We start from the raw sequence: 26,618 nt of genomic DNA on the forward strand, positions 1-26,618 counted from the left end.
GCACGAAGAAGTTACCGCGATTTACCATTCTTCGGCATCCTCCCTTTGAGGCTCATTATTATGTTTTCCTTCATGCTTAAGCGTAAATTGCCTCAAAATCCCGCTCATAAATTTTTAAGAAGATGCGAAAGAAAAAATCGCTCAATGAGCTTCTATGTTGTCCAAATCATCATCATCGCATGTAGCCGGAAAAAAAGATACATTTAAACCCCAACTGTTGGGTGATTCCGCCCCAAATCCTCCCGGACAGTTTTTTATTTTTTTTTCATACCAACAAATGGAAGTGAAAATATGAAGAATTCGCAGTGAAAAATTCCTTGATCCCCTTAAAGCGCCGCACAATGTGGAAAAATTTGTATTTTAATGCACGGAATCTCAACCTAACCGAGCTCAATAGAATGTGGGGATATGAAGGGAATAAGCGGATTCTGGAGTTTGTTAGAAAAGAAGCTTGCGCTACTAAATCCTTTCGGATTATATTTTGGCATTTTTTGTTTCTGATGATTTTTATTTTTCCTTTTTAGATACAAAAGTTAAATGCCCAAAGGGGAACAATTTGATTTATACCTATACTGAGACTATGATGCGAGAAAATCATCCCTTGAGGGAGGTTGAACCTTATGTTCGTGCAGTTCGCACGATGGCGGCGGCGACGATGCCGACCAACAACTAGGGTTATTTTGCAAAATTCTTTAAGCCCAGGAAAAGGCGATAAGGTTTCATTAGGAATTATTTTATAAGTGTCTTATAAAACAAAAAAAAAGAGATAAAATCACACGTTGTGATTTTCGGAGAGAGAAAAAAGAAACAAATAAAAATACTACACACTAAAGGTTTAACCCTTATTCAGTATCAGATGTGAGGAAGTGGGTATCGTATAACACATTGTGCTGAAATATGTATGTAGAGGAGGGTCACGGTCATTATTTTTCATTTTAAGTCAGTGTGGAATTTCTTTATTATCAAGGATGCCCATAACATAAATGAGATTTAAAAGGTTTTTAGATTTCAAGATTTTTAGGTTGGTTTGTTGGTAACTGTCTGGTAGATTTTTTTTTGTTTTAAACTTTCAGGAAGGGATGTAAAGTTGAATAAAGTTAAACATTTGGAAAATCACATCATTATTTTCGAAATTGGCTTAAGTATAATTCAATACGTTTGTTTTTAATCCATACGTGATAATTTAAGAGTGAGCAATTTGACTAAATACAGGTTTCGGCAAAAAAACCTACCGTATTTTTATACGTTTATATTTAAAGCTATTTATAGATAAAATGGTATTCCGGGTATAGATAGATAAAGGGTCTACCTGCCGTTTTTAGTAATCATAATGCATCGCGCATTTGTCGTAGAGGAATATATCCGTAATAGTGGTTCTGCGATTACTATTCAGCGAGCATTTCTCATTCGATTTAAACTTGGACGACTTGATCCTGTCACATGATTGAGACCTTCCTCCAACCAAACCTAAATCAGGTTACTAGGAACCACAAAGAAGTCTGGTTCCAACAAGATGGAGCCACAGCACACACTTCACGGCGTTCACTAACCATTTTGAGAGAGATGTTTCTTGGGCATCTGCTTTCTTTACGAGGAGACATTACCTGGCCACCAAGGTCCCCCAAATTAGCACCTTGTGATTTTTTTCTTTGAGGACATTTAAAGGCCTAAGTCTACACTCATCGTCCAACATCGTTGGAAGCGCTTAAGGAGGCAATCACTCAGTAAGTGCCAGCCATTACACCACAAATGACTCGACGAGCAATGGAAAACTTTCGGGAAAGTTTAAAACTAAGTTATTATTTTATTTAATGTAAAATGGCATAGTATTTAATTTAAAAAATCAGTACAATTTTTCTGTTAAATTGTTTATATATTTGTCATTGCCTTTTAAAATATGGGAAATCTTTTTGACGGACCCTGTATATGAAAAGTACAGGGTGGTTCACGAAAATAGGGACAGAAACAAATAGATATAACTCATAATGTTTTAGACAACCATTTTAGGTTTTGAAAAGAACACCAACCTATATGACGTCTATCTTCTTCGAAGAAAGTTGGCGACAAAAATTTGTACAGTCACTTTACAAGGCTGTGCAACGGTCGTTCGTGGTGACATATTGCGTATTCACAAAACCGTTGAGGTGAAAGTGCTTCATCACTCTAAATAACAGCATTGCTTCATTCACCTCAAATAACGTCACCATCTCTAATACAAATTTTGAAAGTTGGTGATAATCAGTGGGCTTTCAACTGTTCAGCAATTGTCAAATTACATGGATAGAAGCTCAACTCACACTTGACGATGTGTTAACGAAAGAACGTTTAATTTGTAAAGTCAATCTTGTTTGCGCAACGAGCGTTCTCATAATTGTTTTCCGGTCCGGAACCGCTTCGTGACGGCCAATGTTAAAAATAATTCTAAATGCCCGCTGTATTTAAGTCATACTCGAACACAAGCTTAAGGACACTCTACTGTTACATTGTGGAAAATAAATGGCATTATCTAACGGATCGGATGCGAAGTTTCCGAATCAGCTTAAAGTCGTCTATTTATGGACCTATTCCCGTTAACCACCCTTTATTAAATTTGTACCAAATTTCGAACTTGAGATTTTAATTAACCTATACCATTTGGTTAATTAAGTTAAAACTTATAAATTAAGATTTTCAGCAGATTAGTATTTTCTTTTTCTTATTTTTAAAGACCAAAAATAACATTAGTCAAAAATTGAACCTTAAAATTTTCTCAAAAACGAAGCGATTGCGTTTTTATGAAATTATATTTCTGTATTACCCTATAAGGGTGCCCCCTAAAGAACCGTTATTTTGTTTTTAAATTAAAAAACAAAATAAGCCGATTTAAATACTTTTTTTGAACAAGCTCTTAAATTTTTGTCTTAATAATATTTGATGATTTTTTTAGTTTTTGAAACGTTCAAACCATTTTCGATAATTTTTTTTAAACTCAAGATTTGTTTGAAAAATTTAATAACTATTGAATTTTTGAAGATAAACTTATTTTTTTCGAATCTTAAAATATGGGTACTATTTTTAAACATATTTGTTGAACAATGGAGGAAGTTTATGCGACCCAATCGTGCAATTTTATTAATTTAGGAATTGATTTCTACTATAAAGCTATATCAATTATAAACTAAATACGTTTTAGTTTTCATACATATTACCTTAACAAATTTCAAGATCTTTGAGCTGAAATATTTGGTCTTAAAGCACCAAAAAGACTTCTGCGGGTCAAGCTTGTTTAAAACAATCATTTCATTTGTGTGTCCCCAGTATTGACAAAAATATACTTTCGCAAAAATCCTTGTGTCTAGAGTCGTTAATTGTTCTTTCATAAGAATCCACTGTATGTTTAAATATGTGTAGAAATAAATTGAAAAATAATTATTTTGGGGTTTCACTGTAAAACACTAGGAAGCAAAGAGTAAAATTGTTGAATCAACAATATAAAATAAAAATAATACGAATTCGACTGCGTATTAAAAGATTTTGGCACAAATTTTGATAAACGTATTGCGTTTCGAAAAGGAATATATTATTTTTTACTTAGAACACTGCCTACAAAATATTCATTTCAGATAGCAGCCTTCTCGCTTCTGCTGATGTTTCACAAGGTAACTATTTGTGTTCTTACAATTTGGTTTTTTACCCTACACGATTTTGAAATGGTTATAAAATGTTCACTAATCCGTCTTTATCCGCCATGAAGAACTGTATAATTAAATTAACGGAACTTTTACAGATGGTTATAAATCTGCAGGGTTGATTGGTGCGCTGACGGAGACGGCATCATCGACATCATCAACAGTTGAACATAGACAAGATTTCGAGCCCTTCACGTAATTTTATCGTAAGCCACAATTTCAATAAAAAAGAAAACTGAATTATTTAAATTTTCTAGTAACACATAGAGCCTTGAAGGCTATTGTCAAGTCTTACCTTAAACATAACTAATAATTTGTAATATTAACTATGGGACCAGCAGCAAGCTTTTGATTTGTCGTTTTCGATAAAGTGCATTTTGGTCCTTATACGACAAATTGGCGGGAATGACACGATTTTGTACCACGTATGAACACTATAAATGTAACCAAAAGAAACAGATTTCTATTGTCCAAAAATCAAAATTTATATTACTCAGTACTAACCAGGAAGACTAAAAAATACAATAAATTAAAAAACTAAAATAACTATATGATTGCTTAAGATTTTCTGGTAAATTTGTAACGACATTCCGAAAGTCGGTACCGATTTCCATTAATATTTCACCATTTTATACTAAAAGTTCTGAAAAATGAGTCGTAATTTTGTTTTTGAACAGAAGGGATTTGAAAACAAATTAATATTTTTAATTTACACTTATCTATTCTATGTTTAATATAATTATGTTAACAAGCTTAAATAACAAAATAAAAAGTACGTATACGCCTAAGTATACCGTACTTACTCTTCGCGTTGTATGAAGTGAACATGATGACCATTAGAAATTTAAGCAAATCGTTTAAAAATATTGGTATATTTTTTAAATTTCATCAACATGGGGATGAAATACGTCTGGTTTCTGGATTGTAATGCGTTCTTATACAATTTTGACAACATTGATTTTTGTATAATATTAAAAAAGCATTGTACTCTTAAAAGCTGGGACGCATTGCTAAGACCTCGATAGACGTCATAGAATGCAAATGTTTTATGTAAACAGCAATTTCTTTATAATTTATACAAAAAATCTATGACTTTTGAAAAAAAATTTTAACTGGTAGAAAAACGCGATACAGTTTACCGCTAAGGCAGAATATAAGAAATATTGATATTTTCAACATTTGACGTTGATTATAGATTATAGTGCAAACGTTACAGCATAAAAACGGGAATTTTTGAAAAAAGGAACTGCAATAACTTTTTATGTTAAAATATTTTTTTTTTTACCAATTTGAATCGATATGCGTATTATTCATAAGATAAATTTTTATTTTGTATTTAATAATTTGTTGGAAATTTTGTTTCAAAAATATCTATACTAGATTATGATTAAAAAAAATTATTTAAAAAAATTAAATAAAAACAACCTTGTGCGCTCTTAAACTCGATCAAAAGGTTGATGAGCTTACAGCAGCCCTCAATAAAGCCATAGAAACTGCCTGCCCCCTCACTACAGTGCGGGGAAAGAAGAAACCATATTGGTTGGGTGCTGAACTAGATAAATATAATCAGGAAAGATTGGAGAAGGCTTGAATCAACAATATAAAATAAAAATAATACGAATTCGACTGCGTATTAAAAGATTTTGGCAAAAATTTTGATAAACGTATAGCATTTCGAAAATGAATATATTATTTTTTACTTAGAACACCGCCTACAAAATATTTATTTCAGATAGCAGCCTTCTGGCTTCTGCTGGTGTTTCACAAGGTAACTATTTGTGTCCTTTATTATTTCGTTTTTTACCCTACACGATTTTGAAATGGTTATAAAATGTTCACTAATCCGTCTTTATCCGCCATGAAGAACTGTATAATTAAATTAATGGAACTTTTACAGATAACTACTATATAACGAGATGGTACAAGGTCGGCTTAATCAAATGTGATCCGTATAAATCTGCAGGGTTGATTGGTTCGCTGACGCAGACAGCATCATTGGTCCCTATTACTTTTGAAATGAGGAAGGAGCAGCCCTGACGGTGCATAGCGAGCGCCTTTGAGCCAAGTTGACTTACACTTACATATATTTTATTTTCCGAAAATCAACAGTTGAACATAGACAACATTTCGAACCTTTCACGTAATTTGAAATTGCTAGTAACACTTTAAGCCTTGAACGCTATTGTCGAGTCTTAACTTAAGCATAATTAATAGTTTTTAATGTTAAATATGGGTACCAATTGTTTCAAGGACCAGCAGTAAGCTTTTGATATGTCGTTTACTATAAAGTGAATTTTGGTGCTTATACGATAAATTGGCGGAAAGGGCTCGATTTTGTAACAGCTTCTCAGCTTAACAAATGATAGGGATAAGGAATTGACGAAATTTAGATAATTTCGTTTTCTCACATAAGATTCCTAAATGTTGTTTTTATAGATATTTTGTCTAGGCACTTAGAAGCGCTTGTGTTAGACAATATTTATGTCTACAAATCTACCACCTTTATTTAGTCAACACACAGAAATAAAACGCGTCATTTAGTTCAAACAATTTAAATTCTAGATTTTGGTATGAAATAATCGCTTAAAAAAATATATATATTGTACTCAGAATCAATGAACGCATTACAAAATACAAAAACGTATGATTAAAATATCAATATAAATGTTACAAAAAGAAACAGATTGCTGGAGTCAAAAAATCAAAATTTATACTACTCAGTACTAACCAAGAAGACTAAAAAAATAAAATAAAATAAAATAAAATAACTATATGATTGCTTAAGATTTTCAGGGAAATTGCATAGTTCCTTAGTAAAGACATTCCGAAAGTGGGTAACGATTTCCATTAATATTTCACCATTTTATACTAAAATTTCTGAAAAATGAGTCGTATTTTTTGTTTTTGAACAAAAGTGATTTGAAAACAAATTAATATTTTTAATTTACACTTATCTATTCTATCTTTAATATAATTATATTAACAAGCAAAAATATCAAAATAAAAATTACGTATACGCCTGAGTATATCGCACTTACTCTTTGCGTTGTATGAAGTGAACATGATGACCATTAGACATTTAAGCAAATCGTTTAAAAAATGTTTTCATTTTTTTTAAATTTCATCAACATTGGGATGAAATACATCTGGTTTCTGGATTGTAATGCGTTCTTATACAATTTTGACAACATTGATTTTTGTATTAAAAAGGCATTGTACTCTAACAAGCTGAGACGCATTGCTAAAACTTCGGTAGACGTCATAGAATGCAAACGTTTTATGTAATCAGCAATTTTTTGTAATTTATATAAAAAAATACTATATTTTTTGAAAAAAATAATCTTAGACAAATTTTAGCTGATAAAAAAACGCGATACAATTTACCGCTAAGGTAGAATATAAGAAATATAGATATTTTCAACATTTGACGTTGATTATAGATTATAGTTCAAACGTTACAGCATAAAAACGGAAATTTTTGAAAAAAAGAAACTGTAATAACTTTTTATGTTGAAATAGTTTTTTTTTGTACTAATTTTAATCGATATGCGTATTATTCATAAGTGAAATGTCTATTTAAATAAAAACAACCTTGTGCGGTCTTGAACTCGATCAAAAGGTTGATGAGCTTACAGCAGCCCTCAAGAAAGCCATGGAAACTGCCTGCCCCCTCACTACAGTGCTGGAAAAGAAGAAACCATATTGGTTGGGTGCTGAACTAGATAAATATAATCAGGAAAGATTGGAGAAGGCTTATCAATCGAGCAAAAAAGACTAGACATCCCCAAGATTGGGACTCCTATAAAGAATCCCTCAAAAAGTATAAACTAGAATTGAGAATAGCCAAAAGATCCTCATGGAGATCCTTCTGTAACTCCATAGAAGAATCCTCGGAGGCATCAATGATAAGGAAGATTCTCTCGACAAATCCAACAATGCCTAGTTGTCTTAAAAACTCAGATGGTACATGGACTAACTCTTGCGAAGAAACGCTAAACCTGCTTTTAGACACCCACTTCCCGGATAGCTCCCAATCCGTTAATACAACAAACAGTCCTGGGTCGGGTATTTACTTAATTTTTCCTCAAGGTCTGGTAACAAACGAAAAATTTACATGGGCTCTGAATAGTTTCAAACCTTACAAATCTCCAGGTCCAGATCAAATCGTACCAGCTGAGCTACAATATATCATTGATATAACTTCGCCCATCATTGAGATGATCTTCAAAAGTTGTATAAATCTGGTCTATATACCTCAGCGATGGAGGGATGTAAAGGTAGTTTTCATTCCCAAGGCGGGCAAATGCTCGCATGTCAACCTTAAGGACCTAAGACCTATTAATCTATCATCTTTCATTCTCAAAACTCTGGAACGATTGATCGATATCCATATACGTAACAACATTGAGAAGAGACTATCAATGTCTCAGCATGCTTACTGCAAAGGGAAATCGGTAGAAACAGCCTTGCACACTCTGGTAAGAACTATCGAATACTCCCTAGAGAAAAAGGAATACACTATGGTGGCCTTCTTGGATATTGAGGGCGCTTTCAACAACGTTGACACATCCGCTTTCACTTCTGCTATGACGACCTTAAACGTCGAATACTCAATCTGTGAGTTGATTAATCTAATGCTAAAAAGCAGGATCATCAACTCTAGTTTGGGAGATTTTTGCACAAAAAGGTGTGTCAATAGAGGCACTCCGCAAGGTGGTGTTCTGTCCCCTCTCTGTGGAACATAGTGGTTAACGAACTATTAATATCCCTTGAGAGGGAAGGCTACAGAGTGGTTGCGTATGCCGATGATGTTGCTATCGCCGTCACAGGGGAACATCCTAATACACTGAGAGACCTCCTCCAAAATGCACTCAATATGCTCACTAGATGGGCTGATAACTGCGGACTTAGTATTTATCCTCAAAAAACAGACCTCGTCCTTTCCACACGGAAATACAAGATCCCAGTAATTGTACCTCCTTCTATAAAAGGTATACCACTAATTTTTACCAAAGAAGCCAAATACCTTGGTCTGATATTGGACAAAAAATTAAGTTGGAAATCCAATATACAAGCATAAGCTACAGCAGCTCTTTTCCTTTGCAAGGAAGCTATAGGAAGCAAATGGGGTTTTCAATCTCTCATAACTTACCTGCTATACACATCGGTCATCCGACCAATGTGCACTGCACTGGAGAAAGTCACATACCACGACAAACTCAGCAGATTCCAACGCACTGCATGTCTCTGCATAAGCGGGGCATTGAGAACCACACCCTCAGCAGCGTTAGACACTCTCCTCCATCTAACACCCCTCTACATCTTCAGTAAACAAGTGGCAGCGAGAACAGCGATAAGACTCGACGCCTCATTTCAATGGACCAACAACAATGTGGGGCACTCCATCATTTTGAACCTCTTTGGTTCTATACCAAAGTACATATACTACACTATTCCCAAACCCCTATTTGGAAAAAACTTCCATTCCATCCAGAGATGAATGGGAAGACAAACAACTCCTGGATAACAAAAGCCCAGTAGGAAATTTCAAAAAATTCATCGGTGAATCACCAACTTATTCCTTGGTGAATGGAAGCTACACCCCATGAAAACATGGTGAAAACATCAGTGAAATTAACATGGGGATTGGATTGGCGTTCACCACGTTGTGAATTTCATGGTGACTGTTCAGTGAGGAAATCACCAAGCAAGTGCATTTGGTGTATTGAAAAGTGAATTGTAGTTGATGAAAAATACCGTGAATTCACACCGGGGAAATCACTGGGTTAGTGGAGTTGCTGATATACTTGTGTACTTTACATTGGTGAAAAATGTGATGAATGTTCACCAAGGAGTTCACTTTGCAAAATTGAACGCCTTTTTCATAAATGAATATTGACCAGTGGTTTCCTTAGGGAAGCCAATGTTACTTATTCACTAATGCAAATTGACCTGGTGAAAAATGTCGTGAAATGAAGTCAATCATGTTTTTATTATCGAATTATTTTTTACTCATACCTAAATATTTGGATACAAATATTTAAAAAAAAAAACAGTCATGTAAATTTTTATGATTTTATTGAAAAAAATGCTGCCAATGTGCAGATCCCATTTTTTACCTGCTCCGTGGTGACACACAAACGTTTAATGTCCGCTCTCATTTCGTCTATCATATCTTGTTGATTCTATACAAAATGTAAAGCAGATATATAGAAATTTAATTTAATAAAATAATAATAGTTATAATTACCATTTTCTTAAAAATCCGCCTTGGCTGCTTTGTGGGTGAAAATTCAATGGAGTCCATTGCCGACTGTTTAGATCCGGAAGCCTTTATAAAAAGAGCAAAAAAATAGGATTAGATAATTGTAGAAAGGGATTTGTAATTTAAATAAAATTACCTGAATATTTTCCTTGTCCATTAGAACACAATTACCTACCAATTTACCTAAATATTCACTTTTTTACGCTTATAATTTATTTTCTAAACTCTTTTTAATAATTTTAAGCTTTACTCACTTGTTGACACTATGAACAATGGAATTCAACTGAAAAACAGTTTCTCGAAAAAACAACAATGCTTTCAAAACAAATCACTTACCCCGAACACTGTGCGTTGTTGTTGGAAATAACTTTGTTTCTAAGCAAACCAGGCTGAGGATCGCGAATCGAAGTTTTATTATATGTAAAAAACCCGAACATTGCAATCCTTCAACCATGCGTCGCCATCACCGTCGGTCGGTCGTTGTTGTTGGAAATAACTTTGTTTCTCGAAGCAAACCAGGCTGACGAACGGGAACGGCAATTTTTTATTGAATGTAAAAAACCCGAGCATTGAAATTCTAAAACTGAAGCCAATCTCCGTATTATTCAGTGGCAGGTAGAGAAGAAAAAGGCAAATATAAACAAAAACAAAACACCCATCTCGTGCTTCATATCGGGAATGAAATATTTTACAAGGAAAAAGATAGGGTGGATTGTATAATCATAGGAAAAACGCAATGCCTTATAGTAAGGATTTCATTGCATGCTATTCCTCAATGATTCGAGTAGCTGATTTCCTTGGCGATTTCACACAAAATTTTCATTGGTGAGCAAATTTCCTACTGGGAGTATTCATTTTTATATAGATGGATCCAAGACAAATGAGGGAGTTGGTAGTGGTGTGTGGTCAGAAAAGCTTAATCTAAGCATCTCATTCTGCCTCCCTAATCATTGTAGCGTGTTCCAAGCGGAAATTTTAGCGATCAAAGAGGTCCTCTCCTAGCTAAGAGAAAACGTGATATCAACTTCTGATATCCGCATCTTCTCTGACAGTCATGCTGCTATCAAATCCCTTGACGGTGTTTCAACCAAATCATTAACGGCCCTCGATTGTCGATCGTCTCTTATGGAGATGGCGCAGCAATTTAACATTCACCTCTGTTGGGTGCCGGTCCACAGAGACATCACAGGTAATTGTAGAGCCGATGAACTCGCTAAAAATGGAACCGTCATACCTATTTCACCTGAAAGGGAGAAGATAGGTATACCGATAGCTACATGTAAACTTATGCTAAAAGAAACAGCTTCTGCGATAGCAAATTCTAGGTGGCACAACTTACCAACATGCGCAGCCACAGAACTCATATGGCCTTCACTGGACTTAAAGCGCTCCAAAGACTTGTTATCTCAAAGCAGACTTGATATTAGCTCCCTAATAGGTGTCCTTACGGGACCCTGTCTTATAGGCAGACACTCAATACGACTTGGTGTAGCCTCAAATGACTTCTGTATTAGCTGTATGGACGAAGAAGAAGAGGAAACAATCTCTCATCCCCTATGCGCTTTCCCTACTCTTTCACTCAGATGCAAACTTCATCTGGGGGACTACTCTTTTGATAATCCCAGTGAACTAGCTAAAAAGGATATCAAATATCTTCGTCGCTTTATAAAAAGATCAAAATGGCTCGACTAGTAAAAAGTAATTCTCTAGATACATGTGTTATCGGAATGGGCTTTTCTCTTGGCCTAAGCCACGTTAACCTTACCTTACCTAACCCGAATGGAAATACATTTACTCTTACAATAGCTCCACTTTTTCAAAGTTTCTGGGTGTTCCGGTTTTAGATTAAAAATCCAGTTGCTTACATCTTTTGTGTTAGGTAATTTCTAGGTGTAGGTATTGTTTCCATCGCAAGAGTTTTTAAACTCATTCATCTGAGAGGATGGCTGTCAGCTCAAAATCTCATACCTCACTCTTACTAGTTTTATAATTTTCGATTTAATACTTAAGAATCAGATTATTTTGCTTATAGATCGATTCTCCTAAGTTTTAAATATTTGATTCCTAAACAGTATTTTTTCAAGTAAAGCAATCTATTTTGTATCAACTTTAAGTAAGGCCCTCATTTTTAACCTACACTTAAACGGTTGAACATCTTCGTTTTGTGTCCACCTTAAGTTATCCACATCCCCCAGTCTCATATTTGAAGACCTCTTTAGATTTATCTATTTTATAAGTAAATAAAGGTCTATCGATCATAATTCTGTTCTCGAGACACTCGCAAACTGTGAAACAGAAACCCCTTTTCTAAATCGACATTTTACAAGAAAATAAGTTATCCTTACAAATACCATTCTCTCCTCAAAGGATTTGCTTTTGGCTAACTTCCTTTTGCAGAAAATTTACTTCAACTCAATGTCTCAATTCCAATATGAAAACTTCAAAATCCTCTTCATCGAAGTAAGCATATATACTACCTACTCGATTAGTGTTTTACAACCCTTACATCTTCACCCTCAACCCCCACGTATGTACGAGTATAACTATATGCAAAAGTTTATAGTTTTGTAGGATACCACTGCACAGTGTACGTGTGTCTGTGCAACAACCCTTTTTCGAATACCTAGAAACACAGACAAAAGCAAAAAGCCTGCCTTATCATAATCAAATTGAATTACATAATTATTCCGGTTGATTTGAACTTTTCATTCGTTAAGTTAGTTTGGCGATTGAATTTCCGTTCGTTTATTATGCTCATCGTCGTCGGTTGGTAGGTTAGGTATATTGAAAATGCATGCATACAGCGTGGCCCTTCCCTGTCCTGGTCTTTTCGTACTTTATGGCTTGTTTGTTTAGAGTTTGGAAGTTTGGAAGTTCGGAAGCTTCTTTACTTCATTTGGTCTTTGTTCAATGTTGCGGACTACTTAATGTTGAAATTTTGGATTTGGCAATGAGGGTTGCATGCATCCTACACCTATATACGTCCTGTATCCATCCATAGTCCATAAATAGAGCTTTTGTGCAACGGACACTTTAAGTGGTTTGTTGTTTTGTTTACAGTTTGATTGGTAAAGGGGGAGTTCGGCATCAAAGGTATGTATCAAGGCAATAGGGTAGTTTTTGGAATTGGAAATATATTTTGGTTTTGAAGTAGAGTGGAATGGAGTGGTGGAAGGAAGTGGTGGATAGTAAGCAGCAATCGACCCCATACACTCTACACACACACCTGATGGTAATTACTTAGATAATTAAGTGCCACTGAGTGATTATGAAGTGAATACGGTGTTTTGTTTCAAGTGTATGTTTCTGGATGTCTGTAATCTGTATTCTAGGTAATCCGGAATGTGTGTGACTTAATGTTATCAGGTTAATTAATTGCACACACAAAGCAAGAAGGTTAATCCAACGGATTTTTGGGTGTGATGTATTCGGAAGAGAATGCAAGTAATTTATGCCATTTTCGTGAATTTATTGCTGCTAAGTGACACGAATCCTGATTTCCGAAAATTCAATGGAAAGTGATTTAATATACAAATGTATATACGAGTATGTATTCACATATTGTGGATTGCGTTCTGTGTTGATACAGGAATTCACATAAGTTTTTGTCTTATATTGGCAAATAGTTTACTCTTAGTTAAGTAATGAGGTATTTATTAGAGAACGGATGTTTTATGTGTGATAAGAGAGAATATAATGCTGAGTGACTTATGTTAAGAGGAATTTAAATGAATGAAGATAATTTTGGATGAAATAGATTGTTAGATAAAAGTTGTAAGTTCAAATTAATTAATGCTACCTTGCCTATATATTTTATATTTTAAGGGTAAAGTTATGCACATTTAAATTGATTTATTTTATTTACTAGTAAATGAGTAAGCTTAGCGTTTGACAACTTACCATTATTAAATTTAAATACATTTTAAACTTTTCAAAATGATATGAGAGTATTAAAATGATTTGACTAATAAATTAATAATTATACACATTAGACTTTGCCATTTCTACGTTTTAGAAAAGGGTTAGTTTATCAAATGCTCAGTTGATGAGCATTAAGAAAATTGCTTACGTACTTACAGTAATACTACCAAATATTTTATGAATATTAAGTTACTATCGTGGTTGTAATTTAAAATACATTTTGCTTCATGATCATTAACATTAATAAAAAACAGATATTTTTTTGTTTGTACAATCGTCAAACTACGATCAGAGGCTCATCATAAGTGTAGTTGTTAGTAAGAAAATAATACAATTATAGCCTAACACACTCACAAAATATAAAACATAGTAATTATTAACATTTAACATGAATTATTAAAGTACAACCAAAATAAAATAAAGACGTTTACGATATTTAAATTTAAATCAATCTATAAACAGTTTTAGTTATATCAAATGCTCATTTGACTTAAAGCTTTATTCTTTCCATAGTTAGTTCTATGGAAGTCAATATGTATAAAGTCAAATGTACGCAGGTGATGAGTTCCGCCTTGGCAATTCAAATGCACACAAGATAGCAAATAAGGTGCATCATTTCACCATTAATGAGTTGATGAAAAGTCATTATTAACACGCCTTTGATAGAGAGATTGCATTTGAAGAAGTAGAATAGTTCATAGTGAGGCAGATCATAAGGATCATCCCAAGGAAGACCCTTTAGGGCAAAGCGAATGAAATTATGATGAATTGATTCAATACGTTTTTTTTATGAATTTTGTAATAGGAATTCCATATCTGCGAATCATATTCAAGATGAGGACGAACATTGCAATTATACAAAGAAAGAGTAACATTGAACTCCTTTGCCCAGCGTTTTATAAAACCAAGCATAGAACTTGCCTTATTAACAATAAAATTAATGTGATGTGTAAACTCTAAGTTGGAACAGAAATGAACACCTAAATCTTGAAATGTGGAGACGCGTCATAGTTTTTGCTGTCAAATACTTTATTGATTAGTTTTTTATTAAAAGTTATCGTCGTGGCATTTAAAAGGGTGGAGTGAAAGGCTATTTTTTCCACACCAAAATGTGAAACTATCAATGTCGGCTTGTAAAAGAATACGATCATGGGTGGACTTTATTATTTTGAAAATGTTCATATCGTCAGCAAAAATGAGAAGTTCACTTTAGCTTAGACATGACGATACATCGTTAATAGACAAGATGAACAGAAAAGGGCCAAGATGGCTTCCCTGGGGAACACCAGATTGAGCAACAAAAGGTTCAGAATGACAATTTCTAATTTTTACCTCGTAGGATCTGTTTTCAAGGTATGATTTTATCCAATCTAAGAAAAATGGTGGAAAACCAAGAGCTTTGAGTTTAAATAAAATAATTCCATGGCTTAGTTGGTCAAAGGCTTTAGAGAAGTCAGTGTATACACAGTCAACTTCATAACCTTGTTCTAAAGCGTTTGAACATATGCTTGAGAATGTGAGGAGATTTGTAATGGATGATCTCTTTTCCACAAAACCATGTTGCTGTTCGCAAATGAGATTCTTACTAAAAAATGCTAAGGAATACAAGAAAGCTTTGCAATGGGCCTGTAGTTGCTACCTTACTTGAAATTTGGTGTTAGATATAACTTCTTCTATACACTGGGAAATTTGCCTGTTTTTATAGAAAGTTTGAATAATAACGTAAGGGGTTCAACTAAAACGGTTGAATACACTTTTTTGATCCTATCGGGGGAATACCATCGGGACCTGCTGAATACACATCATATAACGCAAATGGAAGATCAAGGACCGTACTCTGTAGCACAGGTATGTGACTACAGCTAGTTTGGGAAGAAAAGTGAAGATTATAAAAATATACTTCATCAAGTTCTTCAGGGCTTTTAAGAAATGACTTACGGAAATTTGTTGCGAAAGCGTTCCAGATATCAACCGTTTTATCTAATGAAAGGTTCTTGTAAGTGATGTTACCTGGAAATTTTTGAAGGATTCTCTTTCAAAGAGGTAACATAACAAGCATATAAAAAATTAGAAAGAGACTTAAATTGTTTAAAGAGTCAACATAAAAAAGAAATTGATTGGAGACCATGCCTTATTTCTTTTGCTTCGCAGTAAACGCAATTCTTTCGTGTACCAAAGAGGCCTTAAGTTTGTATTGTTTGATTTCTTTAAGGGTACATTTTTTTCCAAACAATAATAAAGGATCTTATAAAAAGTTGAAACTGCTTCTTCAATGTTAGAAAATACTAATGTATCAGCAATTCTAGAAATGGTTATATCTTCAGACAACAACTGAAAATTAGCTCTTCTGAAGTCCAAATTATGTAAGCAATCCAAGGCATAACTGTTGAGTTAGGTGATTACTTAAGTCAAGACAAATTTCCAAGGGGGTGATATTTATCTATATTAGTAATTCCTGATCTAGTTCCTAGAACAAGAGTACTAATAGCGTCAAAAGAAAAGACTAAATCGAGGGTTCGATTTTTTGAGTTTTTAATACAGCTTGTTTGCTTAAAGTCGGTAAGAAGGACTTTATCGAGAAGAGATAGTTCCAATTGTAAAGAAGAAGTAAATGCTTCAAGGCAGAATTCGTCTTGGGATGGAATCCAGTCATTTTGTCGTAAATTTAAATCATCCAAAGGTAAAATATTAGTGTCAGAGCTGGACAAATTTATAAGATAGTCTAATGACAAGGAGAGACGGTTATAAACAGACTCCAAACTTTTTGGAGGAATGTAGAGTTTAAAATGAAAAAATCGTAGTCTGTACCATTTTCTTTACACATACCAGTTCAACTGATAATTCAAATGGAAAAGATGCAGAACAAGTGAAACATGTATTTTTACCGCTATGAGAACACCTCCATCTAATTCCTTTGCATTACAACATGACGATCGTTTCTGTAAACCGAAAAGTTATGTGTCGAAAAAGCTTGAATAGAGCCACGTTTCCGTCAAAACGAATACGTCGTGAGGAAATGATTGGGAGTTAAGAAAAATGTCAGCAATCTTGCTACGAAGTCCCCTTACGTTTTGGTAGAAGACCGAAAGCCTGTTAAGTTTTTTGACTTGATTTTCAAAGAAACGCCTTGTTTTTGACTTTGTGTAAATTCTTTGACTAAAATCTCTGCAGGCCATATGTTTTTGTTGCGAATAGAATGTTGGCCAAAAGTTAGAATTTTCTTTAAAAGAACCGCTAGATTTTAAGTACATTTTCTATACAAACATTTTCCTTAACTTATCTTCTTTCAATAAGAAAAAAATATTTTTGGATTGCTCTAGAAAAGTAACTCTCATAGAACTGTTATTTTGAAGTTTTATAAAGAACTTATGACCTATTATTTTGCACGAATTTCTCTTAATTTATCTTATTTGATGATAGAAAATGTGATTGTTTATTTTTTTGATTTTTAAAAAATATACTTTTTACATAAAAAAATTTGATATCTCGAAAATGTATATGAATAAAAATATTTTTGAACTAAAATTGAAAAATTGTATATATAATAATTAATTTTAAAAAAAAAAAAACAATTCTTATGGTTTTCGAAAAAAAGTATAACCTATGTTTTTTTTGTTTAATTAAATGACATTTAAATTGTTGAAGATAAATTTAAGTACTATTTGTAAACAGAGTCTTTTGATTTAAAAGTAAGTTCGACCACGTCGTGCACTTTATTAAATAAATCGTAAACCATGTGAGATATTTCGAAAACTTTTTTACCGACTTGAATTCCAATCAAAAGATTTATGAATGGAACTGGACTTCGTTAACTTGGCAACAATTGCAGCGGTCGATTCGTTGGACCCGATTTTCTATGAATCTGTGTTACAAACACTAAAGCTATTTCTTGTTCAATGTTGGCTCTGAGCTCCCTCAACGGCGTTGACTTGTTGGCATAGGTCAATGATTTAACATGGCTTTAAAGAAAATATTTTTGGCTTGTTAAATCGCACGAACGAGGTGGCCAATCTTCATATATTAACTGTACGGTGTGCTGTGTCACTCCGCCCTGTTGAAACCGCATGTCGTCTAAATCTATATCTTCCAATTTGGGCCAAAAATAATCAGCAATCATGGCCCCATAAATCTGCCCAAGCACACGGCAACACTACACAACATTAGCGGGTTCCGATTCCCTTAAATGAAATAAATACCTGCTTGAAACATCAATTAGCACATATACCCTAATAGAATTTTAAAATTATATCAAAATTTCCATCAAACTTACGTCAAAAATTTGTCGTGAGAGTAAAATATCTTCAAAGATTCCGATATTATTCCAAAACTTCACCTAATCCATTAGTCCTAAAAAAAGTATTTTAAAAAAATTATAATTTAAAAACTGACAACAATGTTGTTGGGCTGAAGTAGTATTTGTAAGAAGTAAAAGCCATACACAAATTTTCATTAGCCTTTAAAAAAAACAAACAATATAATTTCATTTACAGAAAAATCCTTTTACTAAATCAATTTTTTATTTTCTCTTTCAGGTAAGCTTCATCATATGAATTGCCACAAAACAAAACCATGGTAAACAGAATAACAAAATAAAAACATAAAATGACTTTAATATTCAAATCAGATTGAGGAGCAGAAAATCTTTATTGATACTTTACCGACACACCCTCAAACTCATAAGAAAAAGTCTATATCTATCTTCTATCTCCATCATATCGTGTGGCCCAAATGTATCTAACCTATCAATATAGTGTCAATATTTTCTACTCTATTGCATATCGTCTATTCGATTTGCAAAATCCTCTTAAAAGACCAGCTTAAGTTTTGCAATTACTATAAATTGCCTTCAAAGATATACGAGTATGGATAGATATTTAAGGGAGAAAGATATTCTCATTGGATTCTCATAACTATAGAAGATTATCGTAGCAAAGACTTCTGCGTTGCGTTGTTATTTTCTTTCTCAAAAAGGGCTAATACTGAAAACTCTTTATAGGAATATGTCTATACAGTACACGATAGTACGTACAGGCGCAAACAGATAGTTATTTACAATAACATTCGCATATATTAGATACTTTTACTGTATAGATACATACAGTACATGTATCTTTTCCTATATAGAACCGTTTTCTATTGCACTAATCCAATTAGAGCTTTTTGCTATGCCAATAATATTGTGAAAATAGAAATAGATATAGCTACTTTGTGGCTATATGAGTGTAACAAATGTATCTGCAGTTCCAATCTCGCATCATAGAAAATGTAGATGATAGGTCTATTGAAAACTATTTTACAGAGCTGTGGTAGTAGTTTCTGAACAAATTAATTCGAACGTAAAAGTCGATGTTGTAATTCGAGTATAAAATTACCGAAATAAAATACAAACTTCTGCCGAAACGAAAGGGATTATAATGAAAACTTCACCTTACCTCAACAGAACAATAGTTGGAAAAGCTTTTAAAGACCCTTTTCCAAAACATCTGCCATATTAAAAAACAAATTCGTCGTTTGATGTTACCTACCGAACCATTTGCCGACGGGAGAATAGCTATTAAAGTTCCAGTTTTGGTCTAATGTCCGGAAGAAAATTGAAGAACTGAATCGTAGAAACACCAACAAAATAAATAGTAACAAAATTTAGGAATGTTTTTCTTTGAAGTAGGCCCAAACTCTTGGATCAAAAATTGTATGGCCAAAGAAACGAACCTACCTCAAAATATTGGAAAACGTTATGCTTCTGTATGCAGAAGATAATATTCCTTCAGTGTGGACATTACAGCAAGGTAATGGTCCAAAACAATTAAATTCGTGACAAGGTGGTTTGAACAAAGAATTACAATTACGAGATTTGAACTGTGTTGAAAATATTTTTCTAAAGATTTGAAAAATAGAGCTTTATGCTAGGGAACTGCAAATTCTAAGGCAGTTTGGAAAGAAATCCAGAAAAAATACTATGTAACATGTTAAAATCTGATCGACTCTTTTCTTAAGAGCAACTGCCCCGATACCCATTAACCCATGTTGTAAGAAAAAGTAGATTTTTCACTGATTTTTGGCATTATCCTTAGAAAAGATCTTATTCGGTTTTACTTTTTTGCATTAGAACTTGAACATTATATTATAACTTATGAATTTTTGAAAAGGCTTTTTTTGTAACGGCTGAGTATCAGGCAAGTAGTACCCCTGATCATAGGTGAGATCTTAGGTTCAATCCCTGCCTGTGCCATCTAAATTTTGTTTCACGGGTTCTCTTGCAAAGAATCCTCCAAGAGTAATTCTTGACATTTGGTTTGAAACTGAAAGTCCCCTCCATCCCATAAAACATTTCTCGCACACAAGAATAGTTGAGAGTTAGAAGAGAGTTAGAATAGGCTGTTACGCCACCTAAAATATTTATTTACTCATCAGGCGTAATACCTGGAGTAGTGAGACTAGGATGGGTACTTGGTCAACTAAGGACTTATGAGAAGAATTTGGGGTGGAGGTAACGACAGAGGTTTGACTTAATGAATTTCATATAATATCGCTTTGAAAATTTGATTCAAAATTATTTAGTCATCAATGATAAATTACTCGTTATAGATTTATCGAAAATTAAACCAATCGTGTTGTGACACCGATATAAACTCATTCAATTTCAAAGTAAGCCTCTCAAAAAAAGTCTTTTCGTATAACTTTGGCCAATTTGAAGGTCTTGAGATCCTTAGTGAATTAATCGTAATATGCCACACAATTTGTAATAGTATAAAAACTGACCATTTGAATATGAAAGGTTTAAGATAGTCGTCGAGGGTAGAACTAGAGGAGATTCACATTAAAACAACAAAATGGGTGAAAGCCCATTACGACCTTAATTGTTCTTTGAATCGAAACCAATAAACCTGCCATGATTTAATTGTAGTGATCAGTTAACTATAATTTTGAGTCTAGTAGTTCTAGACGAAAGTCAGAAACTCTGGATTCTCTATTCAATCGTGACGCATTCAAAATAACGTCTTAATTTATTATATTACGTTTGCGTGTAAAACATATTTCCTTACAAATTTACAGTATTTAAAACCATCACCATTCAAAAAATTGATCGAGATCAGGACTTTATAGTTCAAAAATGTAGCGATATAAAATTATTTAAAACAGAACGCACATCAGTAATAAAGAAAATGTACAGCAGCGGAAAAAGGTGACTCCCTTGAGGTACACCAGAATTGACACGAAGGGTTACTCCTGAACATGACACTATAATAACTTCCTTTAAGGTATAACGAAAACTACAAAATGAATAGTTCCTTAACTATAATTTAACTTAATTTCAAAAACCCCTATCATTATAGAACCTATATGAATAGTGTGTTAGATTTTTTCATGTTCAAGGTTAGAGGGAGAATATATGGAAATAAGCTTCAGTCAGTAGAAAATGCACAGCAAAAAGGTTACAAATCCTCTTGAAAGCTCTTGTCGATCTATCTAAAAATTTCATCTTGCTTGGATACCTGTTTTACTTACGTTAAGAATTGAAAAATGCTTTTTTTAATTTCTTGACCCGAAGCCCAAACACTTCAGAAGAAGCATTACAATTTGTCTGCACAACCCTGTATTTCTATATTCTACAGTAACAGTATCAATTTCTTCGGGTTTTATAGACTCTCTATAAGCTCTGAATAAAGTCTTCTCTTCTGGTGAATATAGTTTCATTAGTTATTTGTCGTCTTTCTTTAGCCGGATTTTGCAGTGCGATGGATACTTATAAAAAAAAAGGAATAATATTATGAAAAATATAATAATAATAAATGAAATCCGATTAGCTAATATTTACGGTTCTATTTTCCTTTGTGCAAATGAAATTCTATCTCTTCTTTTCTATTTTTTCATTTGTTATTTTCTATCATTTTTATTGTTTATGGATCATAAGATCAATGACTTCTTCTTCTTTCATCTTCTATATCTCTTGTTGTTGATTTCGTCGTCATCATCATCTCTTGGTCGTCGTCGTCGTCTCCGCCGCTGTCGCCGTTCATTGCCTGCCTATTGTTTTTTCTGCTGCTGCTACAGAGCGATATTTAATATTAAAGAAAGAGTTCATGGCATCATCATCATCAGCATACAAGAGCCAATAAAAAGTTAATTATTTAAATTCATATCTCCAGAATGATGAATGTTGATATCTTAATCGATAAAAGAGCTTCTTTCAATGAGTTACGATATGAATTTTATTGATGGCATAGAAATATATTCATATACTTTTATTAAGATTATAATGACGATGAAGCCATCGATAAAGTTCTTATTAAGTTTCGTTATAGTTTTTGAATTAATTACACTCTTGAGACGAATTCCCTTTTGGGTAGGATAGGAAAGGATTTCTATATAGGTACAACTTTATCATAGAAGCATTTAAAAGTTAAACCTTGAATATTTTATTCTGCTCAGCTTCAGTTTGCTGATGATGATGGGTTTGTTGATGAAGCTTGTTTGAGTAGGTATGATATGTTTGGCTAAAGACTTATTCTTATTTTATGATAATTCAATTGAAATTACTTGAACTTCTTTAAGAGGTGTCTATTTAAGTAGAATGGAAGTAAGATATCTATAATATACTTCAAGATTTAAATAGATAAATTAGACATGGGAACAGGAAACACTTATGGATTTTGAGAAACGTGGCATCAAAATGAATTTAATTAATAATTTGTTAGATAAGGAATATTTTTATTTATGTTGTATAATACTCACAATCGTTTCTGAATTTTTTATATAACCATATTTAAATTGGCGGCTATTTGGTCAGATGTCAAGTGATTGTTTTCTTGACTTTATTTCTCCACTTCAACATAAATAAATTGTGTACATTTATTTTGAAAATCATGGGTTTATTCAAAATAAAAGAATTTAGCTTCGCAATGAAGCTTACTTTTGGTTATATGAATACGTCAATAAATAAAACCGCTGTGTTTAGAGTAATGATAATCCTAAATTCCGTACGATACGCCTACTATGCAACACACCTGTTGGGATATGTGAAGTCGCCAACAACGATAAGCCCCAAACTATTAAACACTTGGAGGTCAACATTATCCACGTGATTGTCGATATACGGCCCCAAATGCAAGTAGTCGTTTAATAGAAGATTGTACTTTTTCAGGTAATATGAAAATGAATAAAAATAAATATAGAAACAAATTAAAATAATGATTGTATTCCGTTTATAATAAACGGTAGTGAAATGGTCACCATGGCGTATACTTATTTTCTTTTTTCTATTCAATTAATTTCTGGTTTTCCAATATTCACATTGTTTTACGTAAGGTTGGTTCTTATTAATTATGACAATAAGTTACTTTTGAAGTTCTACATTATTTGTATTTTCTTCGCTTTTAAATTAATGTTCGTCTTTTTTACTCTAAGCAAGGGCTACACTTCATCTTGTAAACCTATAGAAAAAATAAAGACAAGGTTATCGCTAAAAAAATGTATTTAACGGTCACAATATTGTATCTATATCCTTTTTAGAACATATGTACTTGAAGAATATGTAGAGATATGTATCATTTAATGAATAATTTTTTCACTCCATGTAATATTATTCCTACAACTTAAATAAAACTAGAACTTTTCTAAAAAGCTAGGGTTTTGAAATCGACGAAAAAATGACTTCGACTTTGTTGCTTTGAATTATTTTAACCCATTTTTTTCTAAAAGAATCATACGACTTTTGAATAAAATATAGATCAAAACTATTCCGAAAATCTTTTCACGAAAGCAAGTATTTTGTAAGCTTTTTTATATTAATTAATTGTAGTGATCAGTTAGCTATAATTTTGAGTCTAGTAGTTCTAGACCAAGGTCAGAAACACTGGATTCTTTATTCAATCGTGACGCATTCAACATAACGTCATAATTTATTATATTACGTTTGCGTTTAATACACATTTCCCAACAAATTTACAGTATTTAAAACCATCACCATTCAAAAAATTGATCGAAATCAATCTTTCATGGAGTTTATAGTTCAAAAACATAGCGATAAAGAATTATTTAAAACAGAACGCACATCATTAATAAAGAAAATGAACAGCAGCGGACCAAGATGACTCCCTTGAGGTACACCAGAATTGACACGAAAGCTAAGTCCTGAACATGACGCTATAATAACTTTCTTTAAGGTATAACGAAAACTACAAAATGAATGAATCGTTCCTTAACTCTAATTTAACTTAATTTATTAAGAAGAATTTCATAACTTAATTTGTTAAATGCTTGATTTTAACATGTAACAGAAAAACAAATTTAAAAAAAATCAATTCACAGACAAAAGATTCAAACAATTTAAAAATATCAGATAATTTCGCTATAGGACGATGATTGTAGCATTTTTTTAACCTTTTTTATGGACTGGCGTTAAGAATGCATATTTCTAAACACATGGAAACTTATACCATTTCAGAGACTTGTTGAAAAGAAGATACCATGGTTCAGATTGTTTGAGATTGATTGTGGTGAGGGAAGGTGTGCTTAGGTTAGGTTAGGTTATAGTGGCCAGTTTAATGGCCCATTGTGATACCACATGAATCTTGAGGCTTCCTCCTAAGCTCAATGGAACCAGTTAGAGTCCCTTACGAAACGTGAGAGGCTGATTATACCGATATGATTTAGATCGTTTAGATCGTTAAATAAGAATTCTCCTAGGTAATTCTTGCGTTTTCGAGCTAGAGCAGGGCATGTGCAGAGAAGATGAAGAACCGTTTCTTCCTCTTCCTCGTCCATACAGCTTCTGCAAAAGTCATTTGAGAATACGCCTAGTCTCGTGGCGTGCTTTCACATTAGACAGTGTCCGGTTATGACACCTATTATCGAGCTTATATGCGATCTGCTTAGAGAGAGCAAGCACCTTGAACGTTTTAAATCCAGTGTTGGCCAGATGTTTTTTGTGCCTTGACACGTGGTGATGTTGTTCCACCTGGTGCCTGCCCTCCTCACAGTGTCTTGCATTAGCAACAGTTTACAAGAAGCGATTGGTATGCCAGTACTTGCCAAACGTGGTAGGATGGGCTGTACTGTACCGTTCCTGGCGAGTTCATCTGCCTTACAGTTACCTGGAATGTCTCTATGACCCGGCACCCAGCAAAGCTGAATATTAAACTGTTGCGCCACCTCCCTTAGAGATGATCGACAGTTATGGACTGTTATAGAGTTTGTAGAGACAGAGTCCAGAGATTTGATAGCGGCCTGGCTGTCAGAGAAAATACGGATATCAGATGTTGATATCACGTTTTCTTTGAGCCAAGAAAAGACTTCCTTAATCGCCAAAAGTTCCTCCTGGAACACGCTATAAGATTAGGAAGGCGGAATGAGAGACTTAATTTCAGTCGTTCAGAGTACACACCTCCACCAACCCCTTCTTTGGTTTTTGAGCCATCTGTGTAAAAAGATGTGCTTGCAGAAGGAAAATCTTCAAAGACAGTTTTAATATAATAATCTGCGAACATTTCCGAAACTGACCCTGAAACATGTCCTGAAGAATTTTAAATGAACATATACTAGCTGGATATCTGTCAAATATGCGTTTACTATGAACGTGTCTCCATTCCTGACAACGTTACTAGCACACAGAATAGTTGAGAGTTGTAAGGTTATACACCCTAGTTTTAAACGTACTGTTGCGCCACCTAATTAAATATTACGAACTTATCTCAAAAACATAAAGGGCCATTTTTGGGCCATACTCAGTATTCGAAAAATTTATTTCGAATACATAAATAGTTTAAATAATTCACAAAGTCGTATTGCAATTCTTGGTAAACTCTAAGCGTCTCATCGCCCTTCCATAGATTGAACTTCAAACAATTTTTTTGAAGTTTTCATATACAAATCAAAAGATGGCGGGCTACTATTTAAATAATATCTCACGCAGTGACATAGTATCTAAAAATCAAAATAAAAAAAAAATGATTTCATCTTAACACACATACTAAAATAATATGTACATCCCAACTACATTCGAGTGATAAGTTTTAATACGCTTAGTAATTTTTTTTAAATAATTTTTGCACAAGTTTAAACCATTGCCTGCAACTAAATTTAATGAAATGATAATTCAACAAAAAACCTAAGTTTGTTGGTCATTAAAGTCCTTGCAAGTAAAATTATAAAACCAAAAGTTATATATCATAACCACGTTCCGCATTATTACCTTAGAGTTATTTTTATAAAAAAAATAATAACAAAAAAATTCTATTTCTAATTAAATTAATAGAAAAAAAAACTTCCCCTTAAAAAAATGTAACCTGTAAAAAACACCTCTGCGCCTCGGATCAAAATAACGACCCTTTTTGTGACCCAAAACTGCCGCGCACCTCACATCCATCCACAAATTAACTATATTTAAATAAAAGTCATTAACCGCCATAAAGCCGGATTTATTGCAAATGATTTATCAGTTTAGCCAAACAGCAAAGACACCATATTCAGCACAAAAAAATATTACAAAATGCAAATTTATGAGCGCCACCGCTACCGCCACATATCTATCTATAGCTGCTTTTGGAGAGAATTTATATCAATAAAATCTCCAGCTCCACACGAAACCAAACCAAAGCAAAGCAATTTTGTGCTCATCTCGTTTGCTGGAGCTGGAATCCTATACATACGGTGCTGTGCTTAATTATGGCGGCTCTAATGGCTGGATGCTGAGGCTGAAGTTTTCTCTGACTGTGCTCAATAGCAGCGAATTTGTGGCAAGCGATGGCACTTGGCTATAATTACCA

The 26,618-nt window shown here is 33.4% G+C and overlaps 1 protein-coding gene and 1 long non-coding RNA gene across 2 annotated transcripts in view; one reads left to right on the forward strand and one right to left on the reverse strand.

The window, feature by feature from the left end:
• The window catches only part of LOC129940317 (centaurin-gamma-1A), a 455,674-nt gene that overhangs the window by 146,696 nt on the left and 282,360 nt on the right, over positions 1–26,618 (forward strand). The gene's annotated exons all lie outside the window — the stretch shown is intronic.
• LOC129940326 (uncharacterized) lies at positions 9,717–10,369 on the reverse strand. Its single transcript, XR_008780663.1, has 3 exons — positions 10,070–10,369; positions 9,919–9,999; positions 9,717–9,853 (listed from the first exon to the last, which is right to left on the reverse strand). It is a non-coding gene; the product is annotated as an uncharacterized LOC129940326 (long non-coding RNA).

The sequence above is a fragment of the Eupeodes corollae genome, chromosome 1, assembly GCF_945859685.1.
Source record: "Eupeodes corollae chromosome 1, idEupCoro1.1, whole genome shotgun sequence".
Taxonomy (NCBI): Eukaryota; Metazoa; Arthropoda; class Insecta; order Diptera; family Syrphidae; genus Eupeodes; species Eupeodes corollae.